This window comes from Nicotiana tabacum, chromosome 2 (assembly GCF_000715075.1).
Source record: "Nicotiana tabacum cultivar K326 chromosome 2, ASM71507v2, whole genome shotgun sequence".
NCBI classification, from domain to species: Eukaryota; Viridiplantae; Streptophyta; class Magnoliopsida; order Solanales; family Solanaceae; genus Nicotiana; species Nicotiana tabacum.
The window spans coordinates 23,110,884-23,126,203 of NC_134081.1; positions in this window are offsets into that span (position 1 = coordinate 23,110,884).

Below are 15,320 nucleotides of genomic sequence, written 5' to 3' on the forward strand. Positions count from 1 at the left end.
CGTATTGATGATCTATTTGGCCAGTGGCAAGGTGCTAAGGTGTTCTCTAAGATCGACTTGAGATCGGGGTACCATCAGTTGAAGATTCGGGATTTGTATGTTCTGAAGACTGCTTTCCGTACTAGATATGGTCATTATGAGTTTCTGGTGATGTCTCTCGGTTTGACTAATGCCCCGACGGCATTTATGGATGTGATGAACATGGTGTTCATGCCATATATTTATTCGTTTGTCATTATCTTCATTGATGACATTTTGATCTACTCGCGCAGTAAGGAGGAGCACGAGCAGCATATGAGGGTGGTGTTTCAAACCTTGCGGGAACAAAAGCTATATGCTAAGTTCTCCAAATGTGAATTTTGGCTAGACTCTATAGCATGTTTGGGGAATATTGTATCAGGTGAGGGTATTAAAGTTGATCCCAAAAAGACGAGGCAGTTCAGAATTGGCATCGTCCCACTTCGGCGGCTGAGATCAGAAGTTTCCTAGGGTTAGAAAGCTATTATCGTCGGTTCGTGGAGGGCTTTTCATCTATTGTAGCACCTTTGAAAAAATTAACCCAGAAGCATGCTCCGTTTCGATGGTCCGATGATTGTGAGGTGAGCTTTCAAAAGCCTAAGACAACATTTACTACAGCACCAGTGTTAGTGTTGCCTTCCGATTCAGGGATTTATACAGTGTATTGTAACGCTTCACACATTTTTCTGGGTTGCATATTGATGCAGGAGGGGTGAGTTATTGTATATGTTTTACATCAGCTGAAGCCTCACGAGAAGAATTATCCAGTGCATGATTTGGAGTTAGCCACGATTGTTCACGCTCTAAAAATCTAGAGGCATTATCTTTATGGGGTGTCCTGTGAGGTTTACACGGATCATAGAAGCTTGCAGTATTTGTTCAAGCAGAGGGATCTAAATTTAAGGCAGTGCAAATGGCTTGAGTTACCAAAAGATTATGATATTACTCTCCTATATCATCCAGGCAAAGCAAATGTAGTTACAGACGCCTTAAGTAGAAAGGCGGAGAGTATGGGCAGTTTGGCTTTTATTTCAGCGGAGGAGAGGCCTAATTTGATGTGAGGCTGGATATTTCATAGCCCAACCAAGTTCTTGCATATGTTGTTGCCCAGTCTTCACTATTTGAGCGGATCAAGGCTCGCCAATTTGATGATCCACACTTGTTGGTTCTTCGAGAGACAGTACTGCGGGGTGGTGCCAAGGAAGTTACTATTGGCAAAGATGGTATTTTGCGACTCCAGGATCGCCTATGTGTTCCTAATGTAGATGGACTGAGGGAAAAGATCCTAGAGGAGGCACACAGTTCTCGGTATTCTATTCATCCAGGTGCTACGAAGATGTATCATGACCTGAGGCATCATTATTGGTGGCGGCGAATGAATAAGGACATAGTTGAGTATGTAGCTAGGTGCCTAAATTGCCAGCAGGTTAAATATGAGCAACAGAGGCCAGGTGGACTACTTCAGCAGATGACTATACCAGAATGGAAATGGGAATGCATTACTATGGACTTTGTAGTTGGGTTGCCGCGGACCTTGCGAAAGCTCGATGCAGTTTGGGTCATTGTCGACAGGTTGACCAAGTCGGCACACTTCATTCCGGTTGTGACTACGTATACTTTAGAGAGGTTGGCCAAGATTTATATTCAAGAGATAGTTCGGTTGTACGGTGTGCCAATTTCCATCATATCATATAGGGTCCATCAGTTTAATTCACATTTTTGGAGAGCAGTACAGAGTGAATTAGGGACCCGTGTAGAGCTCAGCATAGCCTTCCATCCGCAGACCGATGGTCAGTCGGAGCGGACAGTTCAGATCTTGAAGGATATGCTCAGGGAATGTGTGATTGGCCGAGTTTGCTTATAACAACAGTTACCAATCCAGCATCGAGATGGCTCCATTTGAGGCTTTATATGGTCGGCGATGTCGTTCGCCCATCGGATGGTTTGAGCCCAATGAGGCTAAATTATATGGTACTGATTTGGTAAAGGATGACTTGGAAAAGGTAAAGTTGATTCAGGAGCGACTTCGTACAGCACAATCCTGACAGAAGAGTTACGCGGATCAGAAAGCGAGTGTTTTATCATTTATGGTGGGTGAGAAAGTTCTCTTGAAGGTTTCGCCGATGAAGGAAATCATGAGATTCAGGAAGAAGGGAAAGTTGAGCCCAAGGTTTATAGGCCCATTTGAGGTGTTGAGACGAGCTGGGGTGGTTGCTTACGCACTTGCTTTACCGCCCAGTCTATCGGGAGTTCATATGATTTTCCATGTATCTATGCTCTGGATGTATTATGCCGACCTATCACATGTGTTATACTTCAGCACAGTTCAGCTAAATGAGAGCTTGGGCTATGAAGAGGAACCAATTGCCATTGTTAATAGGCAAGTTCCCCAGTTGAGGTCCAAGAAGATTTCTGCGGTAAAAGTTCAGTGAAGGGGCCAACCAGTAGAGCAAGCGACTTGGGAGGCCGAGGAGAATGTACGGAACAAATATCCACACTTATTCAGCACTCCAGCTTTGATTCTAAATCAGTTTGAGGACTTGCATGCAAAATTTAAAACTTGTATGGTGATTAAAGACTTTCATGCAAAATTTGGTGTCGTTCCGAGTAGTTTAAGTATGTTTTGGCGCGTTCGGAGTAAGTTTGAAGAATTTGAAATTTCTAAGTTGAATCAATTCGGTTTGAGGCATGATTCTTAGTTTTGATGTTGTTTTACACGTTCCGAGGGTTTGGGCGAGTCCGTTTTATGATTTTAAACTTGTTGGTATGTTCGGGCGGGGGCCCAGGGGTCTCGGGTGTTAAACGGACGAGGCTCAGACCGAGTTTGGACTTGGAAGCAACTGCCGAAACTTCCAGCTTCTATTTCAATTGCACCTGCGCTTGGAGAGCCGTAGGTTCGAGCTCGTGGGTGCTAGCCACGAGTCGCAGGTGCGGAGAAGTGAAGGCAGCCCGACAACCGCAGGTGCAAAAGTTTTTGGTGTACCTGCGAGCGTGCAAGTGCGAAGGCAGTGGTGCAGGAGCGGACATGGCACAAGTACGAAGACTTTGATCGCACTTGCGGACGCGCAAAAGCGACCCCTTGACCGCAGGTGCGGAGCCAGGCCAAGTGGGTGGGAACTCGCACATGCGAGGATTCTTCCGCAGGTGCGGATCCAGGCTAAGTGGGGGGAGCTCTCACCTGCGAGGATTCTTCCGCAGGCGTGAAAATCGTAGAAGGCAGAACCTTCAGTTAATTCCGGAGTTGCATATGTTTAGCCCATTTTCTTCATGTTTGGGCAATGTTGGAGCTTTTTAAGAGGAGTATTCACCTAGCAACTTGGAGGTAAGTTAATTCTACCTATTGTGAGTTAAATACATAGATTATGGGTAGATTATAACATGTAAATTGTGAAAATCAAGGATTTAGATGAAAAACCTAGGTTTTGATAAAAATGTGATTTTAACCACGAAAATGGTTATGGAATGGGATGAAAATTGTATATTTGAGTTCTTGAGATTATGGGTAACGATTTCCTCCAAACAATTTCATAATCCGGGCACGTGGGCCCGGGGTTAATTTTATGAATTTTACCAATTTGGGTTGGGTAATTAATCTAATAATCTAATTTTGAATAATTGAGCGTGTATTGATTAAATTATAAAACATTTGACTAGTTTCGTATTTTTCGGCACCAAGTTGTGGCTTTAACACGAAGTTTTGATCGAGAAGTGAACTTTGAGACGAGGTAAGTCTCTTGTCTAACCTTGTAAGAGTGAATTTACACCATAGGTGTTGTAAATAAATATTTGTTTCTAATTGTGGGGGCTACGTACGTACGAGGTAACGAGAGTCCGTGCGTAGCTACAATTATGATATTGTTCGTGTGATGACCCAAAAGATCATCTTATGTTTTAGAACTCGAATCTGCGATCTTATCCCTTAAAAATCTCATTTTTACCCTCTTCGATTTGCGTGCATAGTCCGAGCGTGTTTCCGAAAAACTTTTATGTTGAAAATTTATAAAAATAAGAATGTTTGGCTTAAAAGTTAATTTTAGTTGACTTCGGTCAATTATTTTGGTAAACGGGCCCGGATTTGTGTTTTGACGGTCCCGGTGGGTCCGTATCAAATTATGGGACCTGGGCGTTTGCCCGGAATCGAATTTGTAGGTCCCCAGCTCAAGTTATGAATTTTTTATGAAAATTAAAAGTTTGAAAATTAATTATTTCTAAGAATTGATTGATGTTTGGCATTGTGAGTACTGGGTCCGTATTTTGGTTCCAGAGCCCGGTCCAGGTTCATTATGATATTTAAGACTTGTCTGTCAAATTTGGTGAGAAACGGAGTTGATTTGACGTGATTCAGACGTCCAGTTGAGAAGATAGGAATTTTAAAGTGTTCTTGAGAATTTCATTTGATTTGGTGCTAAATTCGTAGTTCTAGGTGTTATTTTGGCGATTTGATCGCTCAAGCAAATTCATATGATATTTTTAGACTTGAGTGCATGTTTGGTTTGGAGTAAACTGGTGAGGCCGAAACTTCTTCTTCGCGAACGTGAAGGCCTAGTCACGAACGCGAAGTGATGGGGGAATTACCCTTCGCGAACGCGACCGGCTCATCGCGAACGCGAAGCACTTGGGGACCTGGGGGAGGGTTGGCCGTTCCTTCATCGCGATCGCGAAGGCCATGGGGGTAACCATCGCGAACGCGAAGGCTTGGCAGCCAATGCTCTTAGCGAATGTGACAGTGGCCTCGCGAACGCGATGCACACTGTCGCCCAGCACTTAACAGAATCCAAACACGGGGTTTAGCCATTTCTTCAACATTTATAAAGAACCAAACGGGTAGAGGCGATTTTCAAGAGTTATCTTTTTTCCCAAAGTGTTGGTAAGTGATTCTAAACCATTTCCTTTCAATTACCCATTACATTTTATGAATTATCAACCTAAAATCTAGAGTTTTTATGGTAGAATTAGGGGTTAGGGTAAAAACTAAGGATTTCAGAAATTTGGGAATTTAGACCTCAATTTGACGTCGGATTCCAAAACTAATTACATATTTGGGTTCGGAGTGAATTGGTAAAAGGATTTTGGTTCGAACCTCATATTTTGACCAAGCGGGTCCGGGGTTGATTTTTCGACTTTTTGGAGGAAAATTTGAAAAATTTAATTTATGCAATATAATTGATTCCTTTAGCAATATTTGATATTATTGAGTCATTTTTGAATAGATACGAGTGGTTTGGAGGTGAATTCCAAAGGTAAAAGCTGTGATTGAGAATTAAGTGGCATTCGGAGCGAGGTAAGTATTGTGTCTAACCCTGACTTGAGGGAATTAGGAACCTTAGACTATTTGCTATGTGAAATTTATGTGAGCGGCGTATATGTGAGGTGACGAGTACTTATGCGCCGCCAATTTACCTATTTTCCATGTTTCTTCTGTTTTTCTTATATTGTCTCTTTTCTATGCCTAGTTGTTACGTGTTTATACTAGTGTTGTTAAATTGATCATTCTTAGCATGCTTACGGATTTTCTGGTGATAATTGAGAACTTATTTCAAAGTTGAGATTGATATTGTGGAACCAAATATTGAAGTAAGGCTTGTATTTGTTATTCTATCTCCCTGTTGTTATTTATGTATTGCATTATGGTAAGGGAGAGTGTTAATGCAAGAAGGGTGATGCCGTGCCATATTATGAGTGTTAATGCACGAAGGGTGATGCCGTGCCATATTGTGAGTGTTAATGCACAAAGGGTGATGTCGTGCCATATTGTGAGTGTTAATGCACGAAGAGTGATGCCGTGTCATATTATGAGAGTTAATGCACGAAGGGTGATGTCGTGTCATTTCTATTGATATTATGGTGAGATTGAGAGTAAAAGCACGAAGGGTGATGTCGTGCATTTTTTCTATACTGTATTTGTGTTCCTGTTGATTCATAATATGTTGGTTATTCCAGTTATTATTCTGCTGTAGTTCTTTATCTCATATTTTCCCAGCATGTTTTCCCCTCCCGATATCTCCTGTCTAATTCTTCGTTACTGTTATTTGTATATACATTTTTAAACTGTACATGATGATTTGTAGGTGCCTTTCCTTAGCCTCGTCACTACTTCGTCGAGGTTAGGCTCGACACTTACCAGTACATGGGGTCGGTTGTACTGATACTGCACTCTGCGCTTTCTGTGCAGATTTTGGTACCGGCTCAGGTTGATCGAGATTTTGCTATTGGACCGCTATCCGGAGACTCAAGGTAGATCTATTGGCGTTTGCAGACCTTGAAGTCTCCGTCTACCTTTTTTGTTCTACTGTTTCTTTCATTCAGACAATTGTATTTCTTTAAGACTATTACTTGTAGTAAATTCTAGAATGCTCGTGAATTTTGACTCCAGATCCGGGTGGTAGTAATTAATACAGTTTTATTATTATTCCGCACTTATCATATTTTATCTTAGTTAATTATTGTTATTTACCGAAAGGAAATAAGAAATTGGTTAAATAATTTTCTAACGTTGGCTTGCCTAGAAAGTAAAATGTTAGGCGCCATCACGGTTCCGTCGGTGGGAATTCCGGGTCGTGACAGTTCCAGTAGTTTTAGGACCCAATTCATGAACTATTTGAAATTTTGCACTATACTTGTTAAATTAAAATGCCTAAATTATTTTAGAACTTGTTAGAGAAATTCTGAAAAGTAGTTAACGAAATTTGTATTACCTTGGATATAAATCATTGAAAATGTTTAAGTCAAATGCTTATAAAATATTCCTTCTCTTCTTGTGGAGCGGGCCTAACACCTCAACAGTAGATAAATGGATCGTGTCACACGTCCCTCGGCAGTGTACATGACACTCTGGATCGGGCCGTATGACCTCTGCATAAATCATGCTTAATAATAATAATTACACGATGCCTCGAAATTTTATTGCAGCTTGTGAAGATAAATGATTTATTGAAAATTATTGAATTTTGAAAGAATTATTTATTTCCACTTGTTAAGAAAATTATTGTTATTCAAAGTGAGTATCAAAGTCGACCTCTCGTCACTACTTCTTCGAGATTAGACTTGATACTTACTCGGTACATGTTGTTTCCTTACTCATGCTACACTTGCTATACTTTTGTGCAGGATATGAGACATGAACTTTAGGCGGTCCTACCGGTGCGTACCCACGTTATCCCGAGGCCTGGTGGTGAGCTGCCTTTCTGAGCCGCTCCGCAGCACCTAGTGCCTTTCCTTATATTTGTATTCTGTCTATTTTATATTCAGACAGTATTTTGAATTTTGTACAATCTACTAGATACTCATACACTTGTGACACCAGGTATTGGCACACACTTTAGTAGAATTATGGGTTGAAATTTATTATTTTGGTCTTTATTTATTTAGACTTTCTATTTTTCTTAAATTTTGCAAGTAAGGAAAGTTTAATTACTCGAAAATTGATTAAAAGAGAAAATATATGTTTAATAGTTGGCTTGCCTAGTGGTGATGTTGGGCGCCATCACGGCCTATATGTGAAATTGGGTCGTGACAATATTAATATTTATAAATCGGGCAAACAAATATTTTATACGTAAATATTACAACAACATTTAGATATAATGTGTTCTAACAATTAAGAAAATATTTTTTATTATTAGTATTTGAATTGAGTGCAGTTAGTTTAAGTTTGAAAGTATACTTAATTTTTGAAAATGCGGTCCAATTCAGAAAATAGAATGATAAATATTATTTGAATTTGAGAAGAGATTTTTTTTAAAGTTTTATCTATATTATATTAGAATGAATGTGATAAAAATAGATATTAAATTCAAACAATGTAATAATATTATGTATTGAATAATATAATATCAAAAATAAAGAATAAACTGAGGAAAAATAAAAATTCAGATTGTTTATCGTAGAAAAAAAAGGGTAAAACTTATTTAAATTTGAGATGAGAAAATATTTTATATTATGAAAAGAAAAGTCATAATATGGATAAGTCCATGTAACTCAAGTCTAATAGATAAAATCAAATTTTAAAATTATTGAATAATAAAAATAAATTAGAGATAATGTGAGGATATTTATAAATCATAAGTTTAGAAAATAAAATAAAGAAAATATAAAATACATAAAAATATTATTAAAAATGAAATATTTATATTTATTAAAGACTATTAAAAGGATAATAAGCAAGACATTAATTTAGTTATTAAGCTAATAAAAAATTATATGATAGTATAATAATATTAAATAATAAATAATACAATAACTATAAAGAACAAAAAGAAAAAAGAATTTGTGTAAAAATGATGTGATGAATAAGACATATTTGACTTTCAGATAAAAAAAAAGTGATAGTAAAAATTTTGTTAAAATAATATGATCTAATGTGCTCAAACAAGACAGATCACAATATGACATGTTTAGTATTCTTTAATATTGACAGTGAAACGAAATGCAAGTACTAAAATTAAGGGGTTAGGCTGCTAAAAATATAAAAACAAAATAGGTTGTTTACTACGAGATTTGAACAATAATTTCATATCCAGATTTGAATAATAACTTCATATCTTGCTTCATAATTAATATCTAATGTTATATAATTTTTATCTGAGAGGTTTATATTTTAAGGTTATTTGCCTATGATTCAAATAACCTACATCATAATTTGACATGATTTGTGTCCGCGCATCGCGCGAGTACTAATACTAGTTATATTAAAAGTTGGATAGTGAAGCACAGGGGCGAAGCTACAGTGTAGCAAGGGTGGTCAACTGACCACCCTTCGTCGGAAAATGTCGGAAAATTAACACTGTGTATATAGGTAAAATTTTGGATTTACATGCATGTAATACATATTGAACACCCTTACAACAATGAAGAATCATAGCTCAGTGGCAAAGAGGGTCTCATGGTCGCGGGTTCGAGCTCCACTCTCCACAATTTTTATTTTTCTTGTTCAAGTTTGAACACCCTTGAAATATTTTCTAACTTCGCCACTGGTGAAGCATGAGGTTATGCCAAGTGGCATGTTGAGAAAATGCCACTTGGCAATTTTATGGAATCTATTTGTTGGATTCTATTTGTATAACATTGAAAATTTTTATTAATTGATATTCTTTTGGATCTAATTAATAATTAAAAAATATATCTATTAATAATTGCATATTCCGTGATTTATAATTACCATATTTAGAGTAATATTATATGGCAAGTGATTTACTTTAAGTGAGGAATTAAAGTAAGTATTAATTAGAGAAAACAACGTATTCATGATTTAATTAAGGAAATGAATATTCATGGTTTCCTTCAAAAGATAAAATAAAGTAAGCATTAATTAGATAACATAATATAAATAAATAGTATTAAACCAAGGCAGAATCAATAGTTCATATCTAACATCCCTTGCTTTTGAAATAATTTTTATTTTTTATTTGTATTATATCAAACTAATATATCTTCTATATTATTGCTTTAAGTAAAATTTATGCAAAGACCTTTTCCTATTGAGCAAAGGTTCTCGGAATTTTTTGAATTAATGCTTTGAGTTAATATAGTTAAGCGAATGGCAAAAGAGATTCTTACATATTTTTTTTCAAATATGCAACTTTCGCAAAATAGTTAGGTAATGAGAAAAATATATAAAATATTCTATCGATATTGTCATGAAAGTGGACTGTCACGATCCAAAATCCTAACCTGTCGTGATGGCGCCTATCTCGATACTAGGCAAACCGATAATCTCGATAAACCACAATTTCTCTTAAGTTTGAAAATATAATAATTTAATACAATACAAAATCCCACAAATGCTGACACGAACACTCCCCAAAACTTGGTGTCACTGAGTACATGAGTATCTAATATGAATACAGTCTAGAAAATACGGTCTATAATAGTTTGAGACCAAATACAGTAAACAAGGAGATAGAGAAGGAGAGACAAGGCCTACAGAACACGGCAGCTACCTCAAAATCTCTTGAAAATCAACTGCGCGAAATGATCAACACCCGCTATGTCCGAAAATACCTGAATCTGCACACGAAGTGCAGGGTGTAATATGAGTACAACCAACTCAGCAAGTAACAATAATAACTAAGGAACTAAAGATAATGATGAGCTACACAGTTATAGTTCACTTTCAGTAATTCCAACAAAGAATAGACATACTTCCAAATCCAGCAGTTTAAGTCAAATCAATTTTATACAGTTCAATTTTATGTAATCCGGATATAAAATCTTTAAGAGATTTTACAACAATGACAGATAACAACCAAGTGTAACAACAAATGCAAAGCAAGTACAGCCTATTTGGCAACAGTCACTCAACTAATCACAACGACTCAACCACTCGGCTCTCAGCCCTCAGCACTCACACTCAATGGGTACCCGCGCTCACTGGGGGTGTACAGACTCTGGAGGGTCTCCTACATCCCAAATGCTATAATCTACACGGACAACTCACATGCTGCATGGACAACTCACGTGCCATAATATAAATATCTGGATCTGCACGGGCAACTCACGTGCTATAGTAGAATATATGGATCCGCACGGCCAACTCACGTGCTATAGTATAATATAAGGATCTGCACGAATAACTCACGTGCTATAATAATATATCTCACAATCAGGCCCTCGGCCTGGCTCAATCATAAATCTCTCCAGTCTCTCGGCCTCTCAGAAATCATGAAAATCATCCCAAACAACAATGATATGATGCATCAATAATGAACAATAGAGACTGAGATAAAATAATCAAGTAAAATATGACTGAGTATAAATAACAATTAAGCAAATAGTTCAATATGTACACGGCCTCTGTGGGTCCCAACAGTACCAACCTATAACCTAAACATGGTTTCTAGTCAAATTTGCACAACACATAGAGAGCACATAGCTAATAACAAGTTATTCAACTTTACAATCACACGTGACAGATCAAGTCCCAATCTCCTCGGAGCACGTCCACACGTCTGTCACCTAGCATGTGCGTCACCTCCAAAGTAATCACATGATACCAAATTTCGGGATTTCATACCCTCAGGATCAGATTTAAAACTGTTACTTACCTCAAACCATGTAATTCTTTATTCCGCTATGCCATTTCCACGAGAATTGGTCTTCGAAAGCCTCGTATCCCGTTGTTTTCCTTGAAAAACTCACGAAAATCGCCTCTTCCCGAGCTCAAATCCGTCAAAAATTAAAAATGGGACGAAGCCCCATTTTCAGAACTTAAACTCTTTGCCCAGACATTTGCTCTACGCGATCGAGGACTTTCCCACGTGATCGCGATGCACACCATCACAGACCTACGCGATCGCGAAGCACAAACACGTGATTTTCATTTCTGCCCAATTTCCTCTATGTGAACGCGACCTTCTTCACGCGTTCGCGAATAACAAACTCACATAGTTGCGCGATCGCGTCCCGCTTCACACGATCGCGAAGCACAAAATATCACTGCCTCACATTAACCCTACGCGATCGCAAATATCCCCATATGATCGCATAGAACAAAAATCCCCACTAACAAACTAAGCCTACGCGATCGAAGACGCATTCACGCGATCGCGTAGAAGGAAAACATCATCAGATATCAGAAAATTCCATCAAGTTGTTCAAGTCCAAATTTTTTATCCGTTAACCATCCAAAACTCACTCGAGACCCTCGGGACCTCAACCAAATATACGAACAAGTCCTAAAATATCATACGGATTTAGTCGAACCCTCAAATCACATCAAACAACGCTAAAACCATGAATTACACCCCAATTCAAGCCTAATGAAATTTGAAATTTCTATTTTCTACAAACGACTCCGGAACCTATCAAATCACGTCTGATTTACCTCAAATTTTGCGCACAAGTCATAAATGAATAACAGAGGTACTCAAATTTTCAGAATCGGATTTCGAACCGATATCAAAAAGTCAACCCCCCGGTCAAACTTCCCAAAAATTCAACTTTTGGCATTTCAAGCCTAATTCCACTACGGACCTCCAAATAATATTTTGGACACGCTCCTAAGCCCAAAATTACCATACGGAGCTATTGGAATTATCAAAGTTCAAATCCGAGGTCGTTTACACATAGGTCCATATGCGGTCCACTTTTCTAACTTAAATTTTCAATTATGAGACTAAGTGTCTCATTTCACTCCGAATTCCTTCCGGACCCGAACCTACTAACCCGGTAAGTCATAAAATAACTATAAAGTATAAATTAAGCAGTAAATAGGGAAACATGATTATAATACTCAAAACGACTGGTCGGGTCATTACATGGACGAAAAAAGATTTTTTCGAAACATGCTAGGGACCAAAAATCCAATAATAAGTAAAAGAAAAGGATTGTTATGGCATGACAATATATATGTGATCATGTTTCCATAAGAAAACTAAATTATCACTGATTTGTAATTTATATTTATAACTTTCATATTTTCTATATTATATTAAAAGGAAGATAGTCAAATTTGATATTAAGTCAAGTAGCGTATTGAGAAAAAGTTACTTACAACTTTTAGGATAAAATCAAAAAATATTTTAAATTTTGCTATATAAGTAGGGAAAGGCTGGAAGCATACTTTTGGTAAATTAAAAGATCGTGAAAGGGAAGCAATCTTGGGAATTCAAATTCAAAGGACAAATAAGTAAAAGACTATACGGAAATAATCTAGCAAGGAGATATTTACTACAATGAAGAACTACTACATATGGAAAGAATATTTATTACAATGATGATTTTATGGAAAGAATATAGTTTACAAAAGGGAAAGAAATGCTATGAAAGAAACTAAGAGTCCACCAAACTGTATAGAGAACCTGGTTCTCTATTTGTTCCCACAGAACACACACAACAATAAGTAAATGACACAGTGAAATTTTACATAAAAAATTCCCAGCTCACGGGATTAAAAATCACGACCTACCCTTGTAAGATTTCAACTTCACTACTGAGCAAACTTTAGATTACAACCTATTGTAACATAGGAATTAACTTCTTAATCCCTTACTAACTTGTAACAACTCTATTACAAGCCACTTTGTAATAATCCTATTACAAAGACTTACAACTCAACTAACTCTAGCCAAGACACGAACACAGAGTTTATGATTTAACAAAAGTTTCCTACACAATTGCTTCTAACTAAGCTAAGTAGGAATTACAAGTAAAGTGCTTTAACAAAAGTGCAACACAACTAAGGACATGTAATGATTCAATACAGGAAACTGATCTACCATTCTGGTTTTTAAGGGAAACTTCAATTATAAGTTTGTCATCATCAAAAAAGGAAAAATTGATAGGTTCTATGTATCCCTGTTATGTTTTGATGATCTAACAAACTTAATGATATGAACCAGATAAGGAACTTGTTACACATCCTCAAGTATTTAAAGATCAACAAGTCTCAAGTCAGGGACGTGGTTCAACTCTTCAGAGTCAAAGGAATAACAGAGGGAACGGATGGCCACCAGTTCCCTTGGTGACAGTACAAGTCAACTCCCCACAGCTGTAAAGTTGATGTCTGCACACGCAACAGTGCAAAAATAGTGTAGCAGTCAACTTTATGGGGAATGCCCTTTACCTAACTTGCTTGCATCATTCAAGTGATGTCACAAATGAATTATTTGAAAGTACAAGAGGGGGGGGGTGAATTGTAGCCTTTTTAAATTTCTAGTCGACTACTCATCAAACCTAGTCGACTTATGCGGAGACAGCCTGCACCAAAACGGTCAGTACTTCAATTTAAACAAATGCTACTTATAACAAACAGTGAGGTGTATAATAAAATATGAGAGCAGTAAAAAAAATGACACCAAAAATTTTATACTGGTTCGGAACCAATGTGGTATCCCAATCCAGTCTTCTTGGGTTGCAAGGATGATATCTCTTGAGCTCTTTTTAATTTGGGTTAAGTACAGCTTGTGTGATTTTCAACGTTCACCACTAACGTTTACAGGGTTGGTTTTCACTCGCTCACCAACAACGAACGAAGGTTGGTTTTCACTCGCTCACCAACAACGAACGAAGGTTGGTTTTCACTCGCTCACCAACAACGACCCTTTAGTTTTCACTCGCTCACCAAAGAAATGAACAATGACACAAACCCTCGGACACACTGCCTCTCCAATATTTTTCTGTATCTCTTCTCTCTTTTGTGTACACAGTAAATCTAAAAGTGAATTACAATGCTTGTTAAGAGTAGAACAAAGAACTTGTAGTTGGGTAGACAATTGTATAGAAGGTTGCGTGCTTTTTCTCTTCTATGAACTCTTATATATATAGCCTTTTCAACTTGTTCTGGCTATTCCATAACCCAAGGAAATTTTCTGTCCAAAGCCTTTTCCTGACCGTGCTTTATGAAACTTTCCATCTTGAAAATATTTGCTTTCACAATTAGCCTTGAGAGTTGTCCAGATGACTTCTTGATTGGCTTTACTAATTAATCTTGACTATTCCTTGATTCTCTTGGACTTTGAGAATTATTTCCTTCCATATTTTGATACTCCAACAAACTCTTCATTAGTGCATGAACTTGGCCATACATTGTAGCCTTCTTTTGAACTTGAATAGTGTATGATTCTTCCTTAATAGTTGTGGATTTCCAAGTATAGTCCATTAAGGATCTTTCTTCACTCCTTAATCTGTGACATATGAGATTAGAATCTCTTTATCTCCTTCGCTCCTTAATTTTCGGTTCTTTCCGAAAGTTGATCACTGTTACCATCCTTGGCTTGTAGTCTCGTCATGAAGCTTTCTTTTTGAGAAGATTGGAACTACTCCTTTCCATAGTATCTTCTATGTACTTATATCACTTTATATTCATACCCTTGATTTAATCTACCTTCCAAACCATAGATCGTAGTATAGCCATACAGATATTCTCTTTCCATAACTATCATGACCCGAAATTCTCACCTTCGGACCGTGATGGAGCCTAACATTTCACTTGCTAGGCAAGTCAACGTTAGAATAATATTATCCATTTTTAAAATAATTTTAAATTTATTAATAACAAGGAAACAAATGCGGAAGCAAAGTTTGAAATATAGTGAAATAATCTATCAAACAACGGTGTCTAAACACCATCCCAGAATTGGTGTCACAAGTGCACGAGCTTCTAGAATAAATACAAATAAAGGTCTGAATAAAATAAAGCTGTCTGAAAATAAACATACAGCCAAAGTAAAATAGACGGGGATTTCAGAACTGCGGACGCCATGCAGTTATACCTCAAGTCTCCTCTGAATAACTGAAATCCGCAAAACTATGGTACGCCACTGGGACCAACTCTAAAATCTGCACAAGAAGTGTAGAGTGTAGTA